The sequence below is a fragment of the Bos mutus genome, unplaced genomic scaffold (genome assembly GCF_027580195.1).
Source record: "Bos mutus isolate GX-2022 unplaced genomic scaffold, NWIPB_WYAK_1.1 CTG310, whole genome shotgun sequence".
NCBI classification, from domain to species: domain Eukaryota; kingdom Metazoa; phylum Chordata; class Mammalia; order Artiodactyla; family Bovidae; genus Bos; species Bos mutus.
This window is the reverse complement of record NW_027219802.1, coordinates 42,123-65,054: the sequence shown is the minus strand read 5'-3', so window position 1 is coordinate 65,054 and position 22,932 is coordinate 42,123. Positions and strand designations below refer to the sequence as shown.

General features: G+C 40.1%; 1 pseudogene; it reads left to right on the top strand.

Annotated features, from left to right (window-relative positions):
• The first annotated feature begins 2,570 nt into the window (after nt 1–2,570).
• LOC102273163 (prostaglandin F synthase 1-like) lies at nt 2,571–22,226 on the top strand (annotated as a pseudogene).
• Nucleotides 22,227–22,932: the final 706 nt, after the last annotated feature.

The window sequence follows — 22,932 nt, the reverse complement described above, 5'->3', positions numbered from 1 at the left end:
GGGGGCTTCCTGCTGGTGTCGTGTGTTATTAGGAGATGTGACCCTGATGTGCTCCTGGGGGAGCTGAGCTCAGTGTCCTCTTGTCCACGTGGAGCTCCTCTCAGGACAGTTGTGACACTCACTGTGAGCTAAATGTGGCTCCTGTGATTGTTCAGGAAGAGTTGGTGCCGATTTCTTTTTTTTCCTTTCATGGATCAGGCTTCCCAGGTAGGGCAGTGGTAAAGAATTTGCCTGCCAATGCAGTAGATGCGGGTTGGATCTCATCCAGGAAGATCCACTGGAAAAAGAAATGCAGCCAACTCCAGTATTCTTGCCTGCAGAATCCCATGGACAGAAAAGCCTGTGAGGCTACCGTCCATTGGGTTGCAATAGAGGGGTCTGACATAGCGACTAAACAGTAACAAAAACTGTTTCATGGCTCATTTTTTTCTCTCTTTTTTCCTCTCTGTCTTTTTTTTTTTTTTTTTAAAGCTTTCTTGTTTCACCCTTTCTTTGTTGTACGCCTTCTCTCTGTCTCCTTCTGTGTGTTCATGACTGGGTACTTGGAAAAGCACAGCACACCCACTGTTTGCAGATTTGTATCACACCCTGATTGTTCTTCACTAGCTGACGTGGCATGTGCCTGGTCCTCGGGTCAGCTCAACAGAAAACTAAGGGAAACTCAGGTCATTTCTGAGTCAACAACATGCCTGGAGCGTGAGTGGCTTTCTGATTCTGGGAAATTTATGATTGATTTTGAATGCCTTACTATTCCCGAAATCCACACCCCAGTTCTATCAGGGTTTTACATGGTCTTGTGTGTGTCTCCACACTTGGTCCCGGCCCTGGTCCCATATTATATCTAGTCCCCCTGAAGCTTTAATGAGCCACTCCTGCTGCTCTTCTGTTCAAACTCAGAAATAAGTGAAATGGATACCAGTTTCTAGGCAAGGCACAAATAGGGGAGAATATTGCACTCAAGGATTTCTGCAATGAGTCTGCTTTGAGGGAGACAACAGGGTGCTGAGCCACTGCCCTTTATAGATCAAGATGGCTCTGTTCAAGTCAGGGGAGAGGTGAGTGTGAATAAAAACATACGGGAATGTCCTTCCACAGTTCTGGATCTTTCCTAGTTGTGCATTCACGTTGCTGCTGTAGATGGTTTTTTGACTGTTTCCCAGAACTCCTACGACATTTTTCAGCTGCTTTCTCTTTCCAAGAGGTACTTCACTCCTCCTAGCTCACTATTTTGCTGACATCACTCTATGTGATAAAATGAATTTTTCTTCACAACATCCCCTGTACCAGTGCATCATGATTTCCCTTACTCTTCCCAAATTTGTTGCAATTTCAGTTGTTTATAGGTTTTTATTTTAAGAATAATATTTAGCATGAAAACAAACTGTGTAAAATATGTACTGGTAACATTATAAGAGTACTCTAAAAAGTTATGTAGTGTAGTACAAGGTATAAATACTCAAGAGTCTGTTTGAACCTGCACATGGTATCAAAACATTGTTAATGATTAATGCCAATAAACACTTTGCCAAACTGTCTGGTTTTAGTGTCCTTTTCAGAATTTCACCCTAGTCAGGTCTGTAAGGGCTTCTCAGGTGGCCCAGTGGTAAGAATTCACCTGCCAATGTAAGTGACACAAGAGACTTTGGTTTGATCCCTGGATCAGGAAGATACTGTGGTGTAGGAAATGGCAACCCACTCCTGTATTCTAGCTGGGAAATTCAGTGAACTGTGGAGCCTGGCAGGGTACAGTCCATGGGGTTGTAAAAGAGTCAGACATGAGTTACTGACTGTACCTCTACCACCATAGGTGTGTAAAGCAAAATAATTTTGCTGCTGGAAAATTTAAAAGGCAAATTTGGTTTGTTTCACATTTTGATTCTCTACTAAGAGATTACATTTTGGAAAGTGCTTAATAATCAACGGAGAAGGCAATGGCACCCCACTCCAGTACTCTTGCCTGGAAAATCCCATAGACGGAGGAGCCTGGTAGGCTGCAGTCCATGGGGTCGCTAAGAGTTGGACACAACTGAGCAACTTCACTTTCACTTTTCACTTTCATGTATTGGAGAAGGAAATGGCAACCCACTCCAGTGTTCCTGCCTGGAGAATCCCAGGGATGGGGGAGCCTGGTGGGCTGCCGTCTATGGGGTCACTCAGAGTTGGACACGACTGAAGTGACTTAGCAGTAACAGTAATAATCAACACTTTTAAATTGTGTGACTAGTGTGTCTTTCTGTACTATGAAGTAGTTGATTCAACTGATGTTTGATCAAAAGTGGGCTTCATAATTAGAAAAGTGAAATGACTGGTGTGTGGAGGTTTCTGTGTAAAGTTTGGTCAATAATTGTTTGGCACATTTCATCTTTATATAAGTTAAGTTTTTCTTTCTGATAAAAAAAATGTAACTGGCTTCAATTCTCTTCTTACTCAGTGGGCACTGGTTTAATCCTTCTCCTCCTCCAATGTATCTGCTAACATTGGACAGTCAACTGGGGTGTTAACTTCCTGTTATTTGTAACCTGTGAAGGCAGAAGAAAACATCAGTCTGCTTATCAGATTAGAAATGAGCAATGTATCCTAGAGGCCAGAGAGTGAAGCTAAGTGACAGCCACTTCATTCCTTTCCTGGGATTTGGCAGCGCTGAAACTAAAGAGATAACAGAGGTGATTTGGGGTTGAGGTATAAATAGTAGTGGATGTAACATGAGCAGAAGGGACTTGGGTTGTCAAGCATTGAGTTCCTGGGTGACTCTGGGAGGGTCACATGATTCCACTAATCAGGCTAGGACCATGCCCTGTGAAAGGGGAGAGAGCACCCAGTCTTCACTCTGCATCAGGGTCTGAGGCTGTGCTCACCGGCAGATTACCCTGGGTTCCCCTCCAGTTTCGACCTCTTTCCCAGCTTGGCAGAAGTGGTGAGACTCGGCTGTCAAGATCACTGACTGTCAACTGCTTTGCTTTGAGAGCTTTTGCAATGGTCAGGTTTCTCTGTATGTTTTATTCCAGAACTCTTCCTCCTTCCAAAAAAGCATGACCCAGAGAAGTATTTGAGATGGAAAGTCCTAAGGATGAGGTGAATAGGAACTAATTGGAGAGAATTGCTTCTCTACCGTGGGGTACCTGGTAGGTGCCAGGCAAGACACTCCAGCTGTGTTTTGCCTTGTACTTTGGTTGCTGCTTGGGAAACTTCTAATGCAAAATATAGTGTCATTTGAGGGGATAAGCTACCATCTTACAGGCCAGGTTTTGTAATGCATCCCTTGGGTGTTGTAATGTCTTTTTATTAAAGTGTAGTTTTCAGTGCTTGGACAGAAAAGGGACTAGCGGACAAGTTTCTAGACCTGAAGCCAGAAAGTTTGCTGTCTATCTTGTCTTTAGAGAATGTAGTAGTGACAAGGTCTGATCCTGAAACTTTGCATCTCACTTTTTTCATTTGGAAATTAGAAGGAAATATTCAGAGGCATTTTGGAAAGAGAAGACAGGACTTTCTAGTGCAAAGTAGGGTGCAGGGAGTAAAGTGTCCAGGTTAGTACTGAAGCTCACTAGTCCATTCCTCAGTACATTCTCTGAATGCCAGAATGTTTAAGAAAGACCAGGACTGAACCCAACAGAGGGTGGTTACACCAATTATCTAACTCCTTGTAATAGAAAAGATTCTACACATGTAAAATAAATGGAATATTACTCAGCATTTAAACCGTTAGTCCTGCCATTTGAAACCACACAGGTGAACTGAGAGAACTTTAGCTAAGTGAAGTAAGCCAGAAATAAAAAGACAAATAGTACATGATCTCTTTGTGAAAAGTGAAAGTGAAGTCACTCAGTCGTGTCTGACTCACTGGGACCCCATGGACTGTAGCTTACCAGGCTCTTCTGTCCATGGAATTTTCCAGGCAAGGTACATGAGTGTGTTGTCATTTCCTTCTCCAGGAGATCTTCTCGACCCAGGGATCTAACCCGGTTCTCCCACATTGTAAGTAGACGCTTTACCATCTGAAACACCAGGAGTCTCTTTGTAGGTGAAATCTAAAATAGTGTAACTTATAGAAACAAAGAGTAGAGAAATGAAGACCAGAAGCTGGAGATAAATCTGCGACAAATGGAAAAATATTGGTCAACAGTCTAGAACTTGAGTGATAAGATGAATAAGTTGGTAACCTGATGGACAACACCATGACAATAATTAAAAATAATGGGTGATACCCTGAGATTTTGTAGAGAGTAGATGTGAAGTCTTCTTACAAACCCCCTAAAGTAAGGTAAGTGAAATGAGGGATCTGCTAAATAGCTTGATTTTGGTGATCATAAACAATGGATCCTTATATGAGAACATCACTTTGTACACCTTGAATAGATACAGTTTATATTTGGTGTATTCCATTTGGTGCTTCAGTGGTAGACAGTGGTCTTAGAAGCTTTCACCATGTTTCTTGATGCTTTTTGTTATTGTTGCTTTTCAGTCACTAAGTCATGTCCAACTCTTTGTGATCCTATGGATTGCAACAGACCTTACTCCCTGTCTCTATCTCCTGTAATTTAATGTCTTTACCATGTACCTTATACCTTTGTTGATTTTGCTTCAACTATCTTATAGTATAAATCATATTCATGACCACAACTTTATGCTGAGTTCTTTGGATCCACTGAACCTGGAGGTTGGCTTAGGGTCCTCTGATGCCAGTGATCAATCATGGATCATTAGGGATGTAAGGGTTACTGGGTGTGTATATAAAAATAAATAAATAAAAAATAAAATCTGACCAGGAACATTCAGGTAAACTGTCCAGGTTCAGCACCACACATACATATCTAATCAAAGACATGGAGAAACATTGATTTGGAAGATCAAAGCTTGTGCTAGCAATCTCTTAATCATGTGGATATTCAACTTCTACCTTTGTTGCTTATGTATGTTCCTAAGAGTGAAGCTCTTGTAGTCACCAAATTCACTATATTGACTATGCTCATGTGTACAAAAATGAAGAGCACATTGGCCAGGCCATTCGAAGCAAGATTGCAGATGGCACTGTGAAGAGAGATGATATATTCTACACTTCAAATGTGTTGTGTGTTGTGTGTGTGAACATGTGTGCTAGTGAATGTGCCCAGGGGACTGTTTTATATATAGGATCATTTGTTTGGTGAGCAGTTGATTTGTGAACTATGCTTCTTGGTATATTCTTAAGGTATTAGAAATCCTTGGTGTTCAGTGTTTAAGAATTGGCACATTACCATCATTGGTCAAGGAAGTAATATCAGAAGCCAAATGGTAAGACCAAATGAAAATTTACTAAGAATGTTTTATAAAATTTCCATTCTTTACTATTTGCAGCTTTGGTGTACTTTGCTTCAATCAGAGTTGGTCAGACCAGCCTTGGAAAAGTCACTGAAAACTCCTCAACTGGACTATGTCGATCTCTATATTATTCATTATCCACTGGCTGCAAAGGTTGGAAATTTGTGTGATCAGATCAATGTTATATCTTGTGTTAGAATGTGTGTCAGGAGGGGGCGGTCCTAAGATGGCAGATGAATAGGAAGGGGAGACCACTTTCTCCCCCACAAGTTCATTGAAAGAACATTTGAACGTTGAGCAAACTCCACAGAACAACTTCTGAACGCTGGCAGAGGACATCAGGCACCCAGAAAAGCCTCCCGTTGTCTTCGAAAGGAGGTAGGACAAAAAATAAAAGATAAAAAGAGAGACAAAAGAGTTAGGGATGGAGATCCATCCCAGGAAGGGAGTTTTAATAGAGGAGAAGTTTCCAAACACCAGGAAACCCTCTCACCAGCAGGTCTGGGGGAAGTTTTCGAATCTTGGAGGGCAACATAACCAGGAAGAAAAATAAATAAATAAAACCCACAGATTACATGCCTAAAGGCAACTCTGAGCAGAGAAGTACCCCAAACGCTCACATCCACCACCAGCAAGCAGGGGTGGGGTGGGGTGGGTGGGGTAGGGGTGGGGGGGTGTGAACGGAGAGGAGCAGGTGGCATTGCTTAGGGTAAGGACTGGGCCTGAATGCCTTGAGGGCAATCTGAGAGAGCTAACATGAGATAGCAACCTAAAGTGTGGGATAGCCAGAGAGAGAGAGAGAGAAAGAGGAAGAGAGAACTATCCTACAAAAAGCCCTAACCTAAGGCACTGCCAGGCTGCTCACAGAACAAAGGACTGAGCCAATATCAGAGAAGAGCTAGTCGGCTGTGGACTGACCCATCCCCCGCCAGAGGCAGGGGCCAGGCGGGCACCTGCCAGAGCCGGAAAGGGGCAAACTCGGCCCCAGAGAGGGCATCCCCTACCAAAATGGGAACAGGCTTCCAGTTTTTAGCCGAAGACTTCCTGAGATTCTGGACGGTTAACATCCACTGGGAGGGTTGCAGCCAGAGATCAGTTCCCCAGAAGAGACACAGGGCACATGGGAGATGGGTGCAGCTGGAAACCGGAGCAGCTAGGACCAGGGAGGTGATAAGATGCACTGCACCTAAGGAGAGTGTGCTCCCCACGCACCTGGTCACCTGAGCTGCTCAGACACGGAAACGGGACAAAACGCAGGCCCAACTGAGTCTGCGCTTTTGTGAGTACCCGAGAATCTGAACTGGAGTGGCTTAGACCTGGGAATTGCATGCAACCCAGGGCCCACTCCCTGCAGAGCAACCTGAAGCCTGAGCAGTGTAGTCTGGGAAACCACACACACAATGAGCTGGGACAAAGCCAGTGTGGCCGAGACACTGCAAGCACTCCCCACAAATGCCAGTGGTATTTGTTTGCAGTGCTCCCCTCTCCCCACAGCACGAATGAACAAGTGAGCCTAAACGAGAAACCACCTTTGCCCCCTTGTGTCAGGGCAGAAAGTAGACACTGAAGACACCTGCAGAACAGGAGAAGCCAAATAAACAGAGAACTGCTTTGGAAGTGACAGGTGCAACAGATTAAAATCCTGTAGTTTAACACCTATTACATTAGAAGGGGCCTATAGATCTTGAAAAGTATAAGCTGGAACAAGGAACTATCTGAAACTGAACTGACCCCACACTGCCCACAACAGCACCAGAGAAATTCCTAGATATATTTTTACTATTATCATTTTTTTAATTTTTAAAATTATTTTTTTTTTTTTTTTAACTCCTCTATTACTCCTTTAATTTTCATTTTTAGAACCTACTATTCCTTGCAAAAAAACCTATTTTTTTTTTTTTTTTTTTTTTACAGCTGCGTCACGCCGGCCCGCAGTCTGCTCTCGCTCGGGCCTAAGGCGGCTGGCGCCTAGAGGAGGCAAAAAGACCCTATTTTTAAAGCAAACTTCATATATATTTCTTATACTTTTTGTTATTTTGTTTGTTTATTTTGAATATTGTATTTTTGAGAGTCTAACCTCTACTCTAGATTTTTAATCTTTGCTTTACAGTATTTGTTATCAATTTTGTACATTTAAGAGTCCAATCTTAAGTACCCATTTTTACTTAGGAGTGTGATTACTGGCTTGATTACTCTCTCCTCCTTTGACTCTCCTTTTTCTCCCTCAGGTGACTTCTATCTCCTCCCTCCCCCTTCTCTTCTCAAGCCAACTCTGTGAATCTCTGTGGGTGTTCCAGGCTGTAGAGAACACTTAAGGAACTGAGCACTGCCTAGATCTATCTCTCTCCTTTTGATTCCCCCTTTTCTCCTCCTGCTCACCTCTATTTCTTTCCTCCCTCATCTCTTCTCTATGTAACTCCATGAACCTCTCTGAGGGTTCCAGACTATGGAGAGCACATAGGGAATTGTTTACTGGCTAGATTGCTCTCGCCCCTTTTGATTCCCCCTCTTCTCCTCCTGGTCACCTCTATCTCCCTCCTTCCTCTTTTCTTCTCCATGTAACTCTGTGAACCTCTGGGTGTCCCTCACTGTGGAGAATCTTTTCACCATTAACCTAGAAGCTTTATTATAAGTGCTGTTTGGATGGAGAAGTCTTGGGGCTACTGTAAGAATAAGACTGAAAACCAGAGGCAGGAGTCTTAAGCTCAAATCCGGAGAACACCAGAGAACTCCTGACTTCAGAGAACATTAAATGATAAGAACTCATCCAAAAGCCTCCATACCTACACTGAAACCAAGCACCACCCAAGAGCCAATAAGTTCCAGAACAAGACATACCATGTAAATTCTCCAGCAATGCAGGAATATAGCCCTGATATACAATATACAGGCTGCCCAGAGTCACACCAAACCCATAGACACCTCAAAACTCACTACTGGGCACTGCATTGCACTCCAGAGAGAAGAAATCCAGCTCTACCCACCAGCACACCAACACAAGCTTCCCTAACCAGGAAACATTGACAAGCCACTCGTCCAAGCCCACCAACAGGGAGGAACCACCACAATAAAGAGAAACCACAAACTGCCAGAATACAGAAAGGCCACCCCAAACACAGCAATCTAAACAAGATGAAAAGGCAGAGAAATAATCAGCAGGTAAAGGAACATGATAAATGCCCACCAAACCAAACAAAAGAGGAGGAGATAGGGAGTCTACCTGAAAAAGACTTTAATGATAATAAAAATGATCCAAAATCTTGAAAACAAAAAGGAGTTACAGATAAATAGCCTGGAGACAAGGATTGATAAGATACAAGAAATGTTTAACAAGGACCCAGAAGAAATAAAAAAGAGTCAATTAATAAAAAAAATAATGCAATAAATGAGATCAAAACCACTCTGGAGGGAACCAACAGTAGAATAATGGAGGCAGAAGATAGGATAAGTGAGGTAGAGGATAGAATGGTAGAAATAAATGAAGAAGACAGGAAAAAAGAAAAAAGAAATAAAAGAAATGAGGACAACCTCAGAGACCTCTGGGACAATATGAAATGCCCCAACATTCAAATCATAGGAGTCCCAGAAGAAGAAAACAAAAAGAAAGGCCATGAGAAAATACTCGAGGAGATAATAGTCAAAAACTTCCCTAAAATGGGGAAGGAAATAGTCACACAAGTCCAAGAAACCCAGAGAGTCCCAAACATGATAAACCCAAGGTGAAACACCCCAAGACACATATTAATCAAGTTAACAAAGATCAAACACAAAGAACAAATATTAAAACAGCAAGGGAAAAACAACAATTAACACATAAGGGGATTCTCATAAGGATAACAGCTGATCTTTCAGTAGAAACTCTTCAGGCCAGAAGGGAATGGCAGGACATACTTAAAGTGATGAGAGAGAAAAACCTACAACCCAGGTTACTGTACCCAGCAAGGATCTCATTCAGATATGAAGGAGAAATCAAAAACTTTACAGACAAGCAAAGGCTGAGAGAATTCAGCACCACCAAACCAGCTCTTCAACAAATGCCAAAGGATCTTCTCTAGACAGGAAAAACAGGAAGCATGTATAAACTCAAACCCAAAACACCAAAGTAAATGGCAACAGGCCCATACTTATCAATAATTACCTTAAAAGTAAATGAGTTGAATGCCCCAACCAACAAAGACTGGCTGAATGGATATAAAAACAAGACCCCTATATATGCTGTCTACAAAACACCTACCTCAAAACAAGGGACACATACAGACTGAAAGTGAAGGGCTGGAAAAATACATTTCATGCAAATGGAGATCAAAAAAAAAAAAAAAGGAGGAGTAGCAATACTCATATCAGATAAAATAAACTTTAAATAAAGGCTGTGAAAAAAGACAAAGAAGGACACTATATAATGATTAAAGGATCAATCCAAAAAGAAGATATAACAATTATAAATATATATGCACCCAACATAGGAGCACCACAATATGTAAGGCAAATGCAAACAAGTATGAAAGGGGAAATTAACAATAACACAATAATAGTGGGGGACTTTAATACCCCACTCACACCTATGGATAGATCAACTAAACAGAAAATTAACAAGGAAACACAAACTTTAAATGACACAATGGACCAGCTAGACCTAATTGATATCTATAGGACATTTCACCCCAAAACAATGAATTTCACCTTTTTCTCAAGTGCACACGGAACCTTCCTCAGGATAGGTCACATCCTGGGCCGTAAATCTAGCCTTGGTAAATTCAAAAATATTGAAATTATTCCAAGCATCTTTTCTGACCACAATGCAGTAAGGTTAGATATCAATTACAGTATAAAAAAACTATTAAAAATTCCAACATATGGAGGCTAAACAACACGCTTCTGAATAACCAACAAATCACAGAAGAAATCAAAAAAGAAATAAAAATATGTATAGAAATGAATGAAAATGAAAACACAACAACCCAAAACCTATGGGACACTGTAAAAGCAGTGCTAAGGGAAAGGTTCATAGCAATAACGGCTTACCTCAGGAAACAAGAAAAAAGTCAAATAAATAATCTAACTCTACAGTTAAAGCAACTAGAAAAGGAAGAAATGAAGAACCTCAGGGTTAGTAGAAGGAAAGAAGTCTTAAAAATTAGGGCAGACATGCAAAAGAAACAATAGAGACCGTAGCAAAAATCAACAAAGCTAAAAGTTAGTTCTTTGAGATGATAAATAAAATTGACAAACAATTAGCCAGACTCATCAAGACACAAAGGGAGAAGAATCAAATCAACAAAATTAGAGACGAAAATGGAGAAATCAAAAAAGATAGCACAGAAATACAAAGGATCATAAGAGACTACTATCAGCAACTATATGCCAATAAAATGGAAAATTTAGAAGAAATGGAAAAATTCTTAGAAAAGCACAACTTTCCAAAACTGAACCAGAAAGAAATAGAAAATCTTAATAGACCCATCACAAGCATGGAAATTGAAACTGTAATAAGAAGTCTTCCAGCAAACAAAAGCCCAGGACCAGACGGCTTCACAGCTGAATTCTACCAAAAATTTAGAGAAGAGCTAACACCTATCCTACTCAAACTCTTCCAGAAAATTGAAGAGGAAGGGTCAGCTTCCAAACACTTTCTATGAGGCCACCATCACCATAATACCAAAACCAGGCAAAGATGCCATAAAAAAAGAAAACTATAGGCCAATATCACTGAGGAACATAGATGCAAAAATCCTTAACAAAATTCTAGTAAACAGAATACAACAATATATTAAAAAGATCGTACATCATGACAAAGTGGGCTTTTTCCCAGGGATGCGAGGATTCTTCAATATCCTCAAATCAATCAATGTAATACACCACATTAACAAACTGAAAGATATAAACCATATGATTTTCTCAATAGATGTAGAGAAAGCCTTTGACACAATTCAACATCCATTTATGATAAAAAAAAAAAAAACCTCCAGAAAGCAAGAATAGAAGGAACATACCTCAACATAATAAAAGCTATATATGACAAACCCACAGGAAAGATTATCCTCAATGGTGAAAAATTGAAGCATTTCCCCTAAAGTCAGGAACAAGACAAGGGTGCCCACTTTCACCATTACTATTCAACATAGTTTTGGAAGTTTTGGCCACAGCAATCAGAGAGAAAAAGAAATAAAAGGAATCCAGATTGGAAAAGAAGTAAAACTCTCACTGTTTGCAGATGACTTGATCCTCTACATAGAAAACCCTAAAGACCCCACCAGAAAATTACTAGAGCTTATCAATGAATATAGTAAAGTTGCAGGATATAAAATCAACACACAGGAATCCCTTGCATTCCTTTACACTAGCAATGAGAAAACAGAAAGAAAAATTAAGGAAACAATTCCATTTACCATTGTAATGAAAAGAATAAAATACTTAGGAATATATCTACCTAAAGAAACAAAAGACCTATATATAGAAAACTATAAAACACTGATGAAAGAAATCAAAGAGGACACTAACAGATGGAGAAATATACCATGTTCATGGATCAGAAGAATTAATATAGTGAAAATGAGTGTACTACCCAAAGCAATCTATAGATTCAGTGCAATCCCTATCAAGCTACCAAAGGTATTTTTCACAGAACTAGAACAAATAATTTCACAATTTGTATGGAAATACAAAAAACCTCGAATAGCCAAAGAAATCTTGAGATAGAAGAATGGAACTGGAGGAATCAACCTGCCTGACTTCAGGCTCTACTACAAAGCCACAGTCATCAAGACAGTATGGTACTGGCACAAAGACAGAAATATAGATCAATGGAACTAAATAGAAAGCCCAGAGATAAATACACACACATATGGACACCTTATCTTTCACAAAGGAGGCAAGAATATACGATGGAGAAAAGACAAATCTCTTTAACAAGTGGTGCTGGGAAAACTGGTCAACTACTTGTAAAAGAATGAAACTAGACACTTTCTAACACCATACACAAAAATAAACTCAAAATGGATTAAAGATCTAAATGTAAGGCCAGAAACTATAAAACTCCTAGAGGAGAACATAGGCAAAACACTCTCTGACATAAATCACAGCAGGATCCTCTATGACCCACCTCCCAGAAAATTGGAAATAAGAGCAAAAATAAACAAATGGGATCTAATTAAAATTAAAAGCTTCTGCACAACAAAAGAAACTATAAGCAAGGTGAAAAGACAGCCTTCAGAATGGGAGAAAATAATAGCAAATGAAGCAACTGACAAACAACTAATCTCAAAAATATATAAGCAACTCCTGCAGCTCAATTCCAGAAAAATAAACGACCCAATCAAAACATGGGCCAAAGAACTAAATAGACATTTCTCCAAAGAAGACATACAGATGGCTAACAAACACATGAAAAGATGCTCAACATCACTCATTATCAGAGAAATGCAAATCAAACCACAATGAGGTACCATTTCACACCAGTCAAAATGGCTGTGATCCAAAAGTCTACAAGCAATAAATGCTGGAGAGGATGTGGAAAAAAGGGAACCCTCTTATATTGTTGGTGGGAATGCAAACTAGTACAGCCACTATGGACAACAGTGTGGAGATTCCTTAAAAAACTGGAAATAGAACTGCCATATGACCCAGCAATCCCACTACTGGGCATACACACTGAGGAAACCAGAATTGAAAGAGACATGTGTACTCCAATGTTCATTACAGCACTGTTTATAATAGCCAGGACATGGAAGCAACCTAGATGTCCATCAGCAGATGAATGGACAAGAAAGCTGTGGTACATATACACAATGGAATATTACTCAGCCATTAAAAAGAATACATTTGAATCAGTTTTAATGAGGTGGATGAAATTGGAGCCGATAATACAGAGTGAAGTAAGCCAGAAATAAAAACACCAATACAGTATACTAACACATATATATGGAATTTAGAAAGATGGTAACGACAGTCCTGTATGGGAGACAGCAAAAGAGACACAGATGTATAGAACAGTCTTTTGGACTCTGTAGGAGAGGGAGGGGGGGGAATGATTTGGGAGAATGGCATCGAAACATGTGTAATATCATGTAAGAAGTGAATTGCCAGTCCAGGTTCGATGCAGGATAAAGGAAGCTTGGTGCTGGTGCACTGGGATGACCCAGAGGGATGGTATGGGGAAGGAGGTGGGAGGGGGGTTCAGGATTGGGAACACGTGTACACCCGTGGCAGATTCATGTTGATGTATGGCAAAATCAATACAATATTGTAAAGTAATTAGCCTCTAATAAAATAAATAAATTTAAATTAAAAAAAAAAAAAACACCAATGGAAATAGAACTGCCATATGACCCAGCAATCCCACTGCTGGGCATACACACCAAGAAAACCAGAGTTGAAAGAGACACATATATCCCAATGTTCACCGCAGCACTGTTTATAATAGCCAGGACATGGAAGCAACCTGGACGTCCATGAGCAGACGAATGGATAAGAAAGCTGTGGTACATATACACAATGGAGTATTACTCAGGCATTAAAAAGAATACATTTTAATCAGTTCTAATGAGGTGGATGAAACTGGAGCCTATTATACAGAGTGAAGTAAGCCAGAGAGTAAAACATCAATACAGTATACTAACACATATATATGGAATTTAGAAAGATGGTAACAATGACCCTGTATGGGAGACAGCAAAAGAGACACAGATGTATAGAACTGTCTTCTGGACTCTATGGGAGAATGCAAGGGTGGGATGATCTGGGAGAATAGCCTTGAAACATATATATTATCATATATGAAACAGATTGCCAGTCCAGGCTTGATGCATGAGACAGGGTGCTCAGGGCTGGTGCACTGGGGTGATCCAGAGGGATGGGATGGGGGCTCAGGAGGGGGAACACATGTAAACCCATGGATGATTCATATCAGTGTATGGCAAAACCCCCTACAATATTATAAAGTAATTAGTCTCCAACTAAAATAAATAAATTAAAAAAAAAGGAGATGCATCAACTTGCATGGATGGTTGAATTAAGGTTTTTCTTAGTAGATTGAAGGGATGATTACACTAGAGTAGAATCCCCCACATAATCATTTGTGGTCATCTATTTACCGAGTTTCTTTGAATCTGTTACATGCATCCCAGACAAAGGAGTTAATAATCTAGAGTCTCTGCCTGAAAATCTTGAGGAAGTAGAAATAGGTGGGTTCTGCACACAGTCCTGGTTATGACTCCTAAGTGTCTGGGGATTTCATGAACCAAGAGTTTGGTGAAGCCGTGGTGAGCATGACACTGCCCTACATTGAACATGATGACTTCATCTTGTCTTTCATCCTTTTAACTTGAGCAGATTTGGTTGTGCTCCCTCTTGGGTGAGTCTAAACCTTGTACCTTTATAGGGAATTGGGAGACATTGTCTACAGTCCTGCCCTACTTTACGATGAGATGTTTAGACTGCACTTAGTCATTAAGAATGTTTTGCTTAAAACTCAAATGGGGCACTGTATCAACATAGAGGGGTAGGATTTGGAGGGAGATGGGAAGAAGCTTGAAAAGGGAGGAGATATATGTTTACCTATGGCTGATTCATGTTGAGGTTTGACAGAAAACAACAAAATTCTGTAAAACACTGATCCTTCAATTTAAAAAAAAAGAATTTAAAAAAAGGAAAGGTTTACTTTGCACTCTTGATTTCAAGTTACAGAAATCAACTCAAGCCATCTGATGCAAAATAGCTTAGTGGACTATGTAGTTGCAAATCTCAGACACAGAGAGATTTGAGGATTTGCAGGACTCTTCATAAATGTCTCCTTTTTCTATCCCTTATCATTACATTACTATATTTTCACTGAACATTTCCATTGGTGGCAAATGTGATTTTGGAGGCATTCCAAGGCTCATGGTCATGAATATTTGAGAGCATGTCTGGATCTTCCACATTCCATATCAGCCTAACAAGAGCCTTGTTGGTTCACATGCCTGCTGTAGGGCATCTGATGCTTGAAGAGAAAAGGAAACCTGATTATCTAGCCCAGGTGTCATTCGCAATTTTTATTCTGGAAATTATGGCATGGAACTTACTGCCATTCTCAGACCAGAGACATTTCAAGAGAGGCAAGTACAGGAAACAGACAAAATTCACAGAAGTCACTGGAAGTCCCTTTAAGAACATAGAAAAATTGTATTTTTTGTAACATATAATAAGTATAAGAGAATAGAATAAGCCTCCTTCCTGTAGACATTGCTTACAACTCCATACACAAATCACATTGCAAATATTAGTATGTAGAAATTTGTAAACCTACCTCATGGAGATTTAATTCCTGGTGCCTTGCAGCCTGGCTAAAGAGAAATTATTTTGTCACATCTCTAATATGCCTGCTTCTGTTCCATCCAGGGGAGGAATTATTTCCAAAAGATGGAAAGTGAAAATTGATATTTGATTCGTTGGATCTCTGTCACACGTGGGAGGTGAGTCCAGGGAGGAGAGAACCAGTGGAGGAGCCAGGAGAGGGAAAACCTCCTTCATTTCTTCCACCTGTGAGAATGGGCTGTGGCCCATCAGACTCAGCAGTTCATGAACCTAAGGGCTGGGATGCTCGGGTTGAGGGGAGGAAACCATTGCTGAAATGTTCACATAGAGGAATGAAATGGAGAATTTTGGACAATGAAGACAAGGCATTTCTTTCCTTCCATGTGATATGTCTTCTTTGTTTTTTTTTTTTTAAGGCAGAAATAGTAATTGTTCAACTGATGTGATGACTTTCTTCCCTTTTTCCTCTTGATACTCAATGCTAATTCTTGATGGTGACCATGTTTGTTGATTTTTTCAACATTTATTCTTGTTCTTGCCCATTCCAAGTGACCGCTCACCACCCCTCCCTCCCAGGCCCTGGAGAAATGTAAGGACACAGGGCTGACCAAGTCCATTGGGGTGTCCAACTTCAACCACAAGCAGCTGGAGAAGATTATGAACAAGCTGGGGCTCAAGTACAAGCCCGTCTGCAACCAGGTGAGCAGCTTGACTCCTCTCCCTCCTGCTCTTCAGAACCTCCTTCTTACACTGGAGCCAGATGTCTGTCTGTCCTTCTCTCCTGTTCATCTGACCTTTGTGGGACAGAGGACTCTAGAGAGCAGGGTCTCTGTCTGGGTGGTGTGAATAGAATCCAAAGTAGTATCTCTATGTAATCTGGATGGAAAAGGTGGGGAGGGCATCCTTCTGAATTTTGGATAGAATCTAGAGCTAGAGGTAGGAGGTGTTTCCCTGAGATTAAAGGATGACAAGAATGGATGGGAGAGTGCCCTGGAATGAACTGTGTATAGGAAGGAAGCCTTGAAAACATTGAATGGGAAGTAAATTAATAAAGTAACCAATCAGCTGAGATGAGTGTTAAGTGTTTTTGTGGGGTTCTGATGACTGAATCCTTAGTCTTGGTGTCTTAGCCTTTATGAGTCTCAACAGAGAGCACAGAACAGAAAATGTGCTGGAGATGATTAAAGTCATCCAGGTTAGAGGGTGAAGTTAAAGGCTAGAGGTGATGTTAACAGAAGAGAAAACATTTACCCAAGAATATCTACTCAAATATAGAGTACACCTTTTTATTACTCAACCTGGACTGGTTCTCCCATCCATGGTCTGTCATAAAATTAACTGTATAAACACACTTTTCTCTACTTCTCTCTAGATGTTTATATTTCCATTTTACATTTAAAGTAGCAATCTTTCCTTTAGGCACTTAAAACTTTTAATCTGCCTCTGTCATGTTAATACTACCTTTTCAAATAATCTGACACTCTTCTCTGTTGACATTTTACAGGTGGAATGTCATCCTTATCTCAATCATAGCAAATTGTTGGATTTCTGCAAGTCACATGATATTGTTCTTTTAGCCCATGGTGTGCTGGGATCACAAGGAGTAAAAGAATGATATTGAATCCTATTGAAGACAAGTGGGAGTTTCCCTAAAATTCAATTTTTGATGAGATATTTTAAAATACAGTACTCAGATAGCTCTTATAAGCAAAGGGGAGATAGGGGATGGATGGAATATTTTCTTTTCTTTTAATTTCCCATCGCCCAGCCATTTTTTTGTACATTGTAGTAGCTGCGATTCATGGGGTCACAAAGAGTTGGACGTGATTGAGCAACTGAACTGAACTGAACAGCTTGTAAACTCATCATTAAATGTCTGCAATAAAATCTATATATAATCCCCTAGTTGGAACCAGAGACAGAAGCTTATGTCATGATTTATGTAGTTATTAACTAATAAAACATTTCTAAAGATAGAAATTCCAAGCCTCAGTTACCTTATGTGTAAAATTGGGATAATAATATGCAATTGTGAGGTCTATTATGATAGAAAAAAACAAACTTGAACCACTTCTATAAATATCTAAAGAAAAATAATGAAGAAATAAATGTCTCTGATTTTGAGACTACTTACTTTTTATTAATGCCTTAGGAAAGTGAACAGAGAAGGCAATGGCACCCCACTCCAGTACTCTTGCCTGGAAAATCCCATGGACAGAGGAGCCTGGTAGGCTGCAGTCCATGGGGTCACTAAGAGTCGGACACAACTGAACGACTTCACTTTCATTTTTCACTTTCATGCATTGGAGAAGGAAATGACAACCCACTCCAGTGTTCTTGCCTAAAGAATCCCAGGGATGGGGGAGTTTGGTGGGCTGCCATCTATGGAGTCGCACAGAGTCAGACATGACTGAAGCAACTTACCAGCAGCAGCAGCAGGAAAGTGAAATTTAAAAAATTCCTGGTCTTTCCCTTCTGTTTCTCTGTTCATGCCCTTGATTATAGAAGAAAAACAACCTCTGAGAATTAAAGAAAAAACCCACAACTTTAGCAATCCTGGTCTCAGATCAATAATGCATCCAAATACCTGCAGAGTTTTGTAAACACAGAATGGGAGGTGACACAGTTGAGATGCTGATTCAGTTTGTCTTCAGCTAAGCCATGAAATTTGTATTTCTAACAAAATCCCAGGTGATACTGATGATGCTGGTCCATGGACCACATTTTGTGAAGCACTGGTGTAGAGGACACCTACTTAATCTGTCTGGGAAAACTCCTCACAGACTGAATACTTAGTCTCAGCTCCTCTGGGTTTCTGAATTTCTTTCCAAGGTGAATGTGAACCACCCCATTCTCTTGGAGGATCCGGTTCTTTGTGCCATTGCCAAAAAGCACAAGTGAACTCCAGCTTTGGTTGTCCTTCACTATCAGATACAATGTGGGGTTGTGGTTCTGGCCAAGAGTTACAACAAAAAGCGATTCAAAGAGAACATACATGTGATGAGTTGGGCTATGGGTAGAGGGCTCCTAAGGAATATCCTTCATTCCAAAGGGTCATTCTTTGTCTCTCAAGACTTTCCTTGAGTCAAGATGATTTACTGGTTCTTCCTGTGCATTAATGCCTTGTATGTATTCCTGATGATTTTCTCCTCTTGCTGTGGCAACAGGAGAGGTGGCCTGGTTGTAGAGGGTTCAGTTCTGTTCAGTTCAGTCACTCAGTCATGTATGACTCTTTGCGACTTCATGGACTGAAGCACGCCAGGCTTCCCTGTCCATCACCAACTCCCGGAGCTCGCTTAAACTCATGTCCACTGAGTCGGTGATGCCATCCAACCATTTCATCCTCTGTCTTCCCCTTTTCCTCCTGCCTTCAATCTTTCCCAGCATCAGGGTCTTTTCCAATGAGTCAGTTCTTTGCATCAGGTGGCCAAAGTATTGGAACTTCACCTTCAGCATCTGTCCTTCCAATGAATATTCAGGACTGATTTCCTTTACAATTGACTGGTTTAATTTCCTTACAGTCCAAGGAACTTTCAAGAGTTTTCTCCAACACCACAGTTCAAAAGCATCAGTTCTTAGGCACTCAGCTTTCTTTACGGTCCACCTCTCACATCCGTACATGGCTGCTGGAAAAACCACAGCTTTGACTATATGGACCTTTGTCAGTAAAGTAATGCCTCTGTTTTTTAATATACTGCCTAGGTTTGTCACAGCTTTTCTTAGAAGGAGCAAGGGTCTTTTAATTTCATGGCTGCAGTCACGATCTTCAGTGATTTTGCAGTCCAAGAAAATGAATTTGGACAGAAAATGGAGATTTTAGTTTCAGTGCTAGGTCTGCAATTTATCCTATCACCTTGTACAAATGATGTCTTCTTATCTTCGTTCTCAATGGATGAAATTGCATTGTGTGATTATTTTATGCCATTTGGACTGTTTTAACAAAATGCCACAAATTTGGTGTTTTAGAAACAATGAAAATTTGCTTCTCACATTTCTGAAGCTGGAGGTCTGAGGTCAGGGTGCATTCTTGGTCAGGTGAGGGCCCTCCTCCAGGCTTCTTCTTGTATTTTAATGTAGTTAAGGTGGGAAGGAGAGTTCTCCCAAGTTTCTTATATGACTATGATGTTGTTGAAATCTCATCACAAAGGCTCCACCATCATGACCTAATCACCTCTCAAAGGCTCCATTTCTAACACCATCCACATGTGAATTTTGGGGCACAAAAATTAGGGCAGCAATCTTTCATCTCCAAACCATAGTGGTTTTATTTTGCATTTTCCTGAATACTAATAAGGTTTCATCTTCATATGTTTAAACTTCTTGAGTTTCTGTCTTTGTGAAGTTCCTCTCAAGACTTTGTCCACTTTTGCATGGTGTCTCTCATTTGTTTTCTGTGAAACAGAGCATTACTGTACCCTTAAGCATAGGTGTACAGAAAACTCTCTCCAGTTTTCAGATTTAACACAGAGATCAGTTATGTGTCTTTTGATTCTATGGTTTGAGATTCCACCTGCACTCAGCTCAACTGTTGTCTTCTTGGCTGGGCTCTCATGCATTTGCTGTTCAGTTCAGTACAGCTAGGCAGTTCTGCTTTAGCACTTGTCAGAGGAGCCTGCATGCTTCTCCATGTAGTTTTTCATATATATTTGGCTAGAATCTGGTCAACTAACTTGGTTTTCATTTCAGGACAGCGCTGTAATTTCAAGCCAGGGAGAGGGAAAAAATCCATGTCATTATCTCAGCTCAGAAATAAGTCACCACTTCTTTTGGCAAACTTCAGTCTCCATTGGAAATTACAGGTCAGGCCATGTCAAGGGTCAGGTGCATGGTCCCCTGAAAAATTGTTTTTCTGTTTCCATTGAAATTTCATTCGAAAATATATCTGAAACTGATTTTTTTAATGTGGTATAAAAATGATTGCCTATATGTTTCTTTATTTAAATAGAAATCTAAGTGTCTGTGTATTTCATTGATTTTTATTATCAACTCTGTCATATAATAAGTGTCCATAAGTACATTTGTGGCCCTTCTCTTCTATTTAAGTATTCAGTTTTCTGTTCTGTGTTTTTAAAATGGAAAGTAAGTGTTCTTCCTTAGAATGGTACATTTGTCTTTAAGGATATCTTGACTGCTCTTGACTAGCTGTTCTTTTATTTAAAATTTAGTATTACTTTACTGACTTCCACAAAAGATTGTGTTTTAGACTTTGGTTCATGTTGCACTGAATCACTAGATCACTCTGGAAAATGTATTTCTTTAGAAAATTAAGCTTTTCTTTTCATGACTGTGATGTGAATTTTTAATAATTTGTGTTCTTTAATATTTTAAAGACTTTTCATTCATAACTGTTTACACTAAAGTGTTAGTTGCTTTAGTTGTGTCCAACTCTTTGTAACCCCATGGACTGTAGCCCACCCGGCTCCTCTGTCCATGTGATTCTCCAAGCAAGAATGCTGGAGTGGGTTGCCATTTTCTTCTCCAGGACATTTTCCCAACACAGGGGTCTTCTCCACTAAGGCACTGACATATAGGTTTTGTTAGATTTATTATATTAGATAATGAGCAAGTTTCATATCAGATTCCTGAACAGGCTTTCATGGGGAGCCTCCTTCCCACACTGCTTCAGCTGAATGCTGTCACCCTTAGGGCATGTTGGGGAGAGGCAATCAGTCTAGTGTCAGCTCAGGTTCAGTATCGAGTCAGGAGTGTCTAAAGCAGTGTGTTTGGAAAAAGCAAATTTTAGTTTGTTTTCTGTCACAAGTGATTCACTCAGAAAGATAAGGGACTGATGCACTGTAATGTTTGTGAGGTGGACAGAGTAGGAGAAGGTGTGGAAAGAAGAGGTGAGAATTCGTCAGAGGGGCCCAGATTGTTCTCCTGGAAGCTGAGGACAGACACGTCTTCCTGACTCTTCTTGTCTCCATCCAGCTGAAAAGTCTTCCAGTGCCCTGGAGGAGGCCGGCTCCTTCCAGGAGAGGTTAATGTGATTGTTCCTTCCTTCCAGGTGTTTGGGTTTGAACTGAGTCCAGATGACATGAAAGCAATCGATGGCCTCAACAGAAATATAAGATATTATGAATTTCTAATGTAAGTGACTGTTTCACACACACAGTTTTGTTTTGTTTTGTTTTGGTAGTAGACAGGTGAGCAGGGGAACTAAGCTTCTTAAAAGCTTCAGTCAGTCCTCTTTTCAGGACTGAAAAGAAAGACAGTCCAGCATAGGAGTCGTCCAGCATAGGAGTCAGCCAGGTACTTCCCGCAGACCTCAAACCAGAAGTTTCCTCCAGGGCTCCATCCTTGATCAACAGAAATGAGACTGGGGCCCAGGAGAGCCCATCAGTAAAATTCCCACAGTTAACATTGTGGTGAATGAATTCACTACTTTGTGCCCCTAATCCCTGTGCCTGGTGTACCTCCTCTCAGAGCCCAGGGAGCCAGGAAACACAAAGGGCACAGTGCCTGCAGCCCACTATTCTTTCAGGGACTAATGAACATGTTTAATGTTTAATTCTTTTCACATCAGGGGAAAATGATTATATTAATTATAAAACTATGTTATAATGAGGCCAGAGTTCATAAATGAATATATCTCTTTCTCTTCCAGTGGTGTCAGTCACCCTGAGCATCCATTCTCTGAATAATATTGACTCTCAGCTCTCCCTGTGGTTCTTCGATAACTTCATACTTCTAGGGTGGTTAAGAAAATTTTTGTGCCTGAAAGAGAAGTTTAAATAAAGTGTCTGAACTTTCTGAAACCTTGCCTTTCCTTTTAAAAATAAACTGTTTATGAAACAGCATAGACTTCAAAGTAAGAATACTCTTTTTCCTGATGATTGAAATAATACAGATATATGACAGAATATTTAGATAGAAAAGGGACAGGATAGGGAATGATGATAAGCTGTGCCCACTCAAAAACACTTCCTTTGGTGCATTTACATTGTGATTTTACTTGACAAATATGTGTGTTTGTTCATTTACAAAGACATATAAACTCCAATCTATAGGTTGTATACTTCTTTTGAAACATAGCCTAAGTATCTTGGTAAGCTAAAAATATGATTTTAAAAAATCCAGTATTATATTTTGCTTCCTGTATAGCAAGCAGCACATCTTAGTTATTTTTGTAATTTCTTATTTGTCTGCTCATGCTCAGCATTTTGATGAATCCTTACATATTTTGAGTTTATTCAGTGGTCATTCCACAAAACTTTACTGAACATTCTTTAGAAAGACATTGTTATATCAACAAATGTCAATAATTGAAATGAGAAATGTCTTGAGTCATTAGTCTCATGTAGAATGAGACTGTGAATGAAATCATGAGAATTTAACTGTTAGAAATGG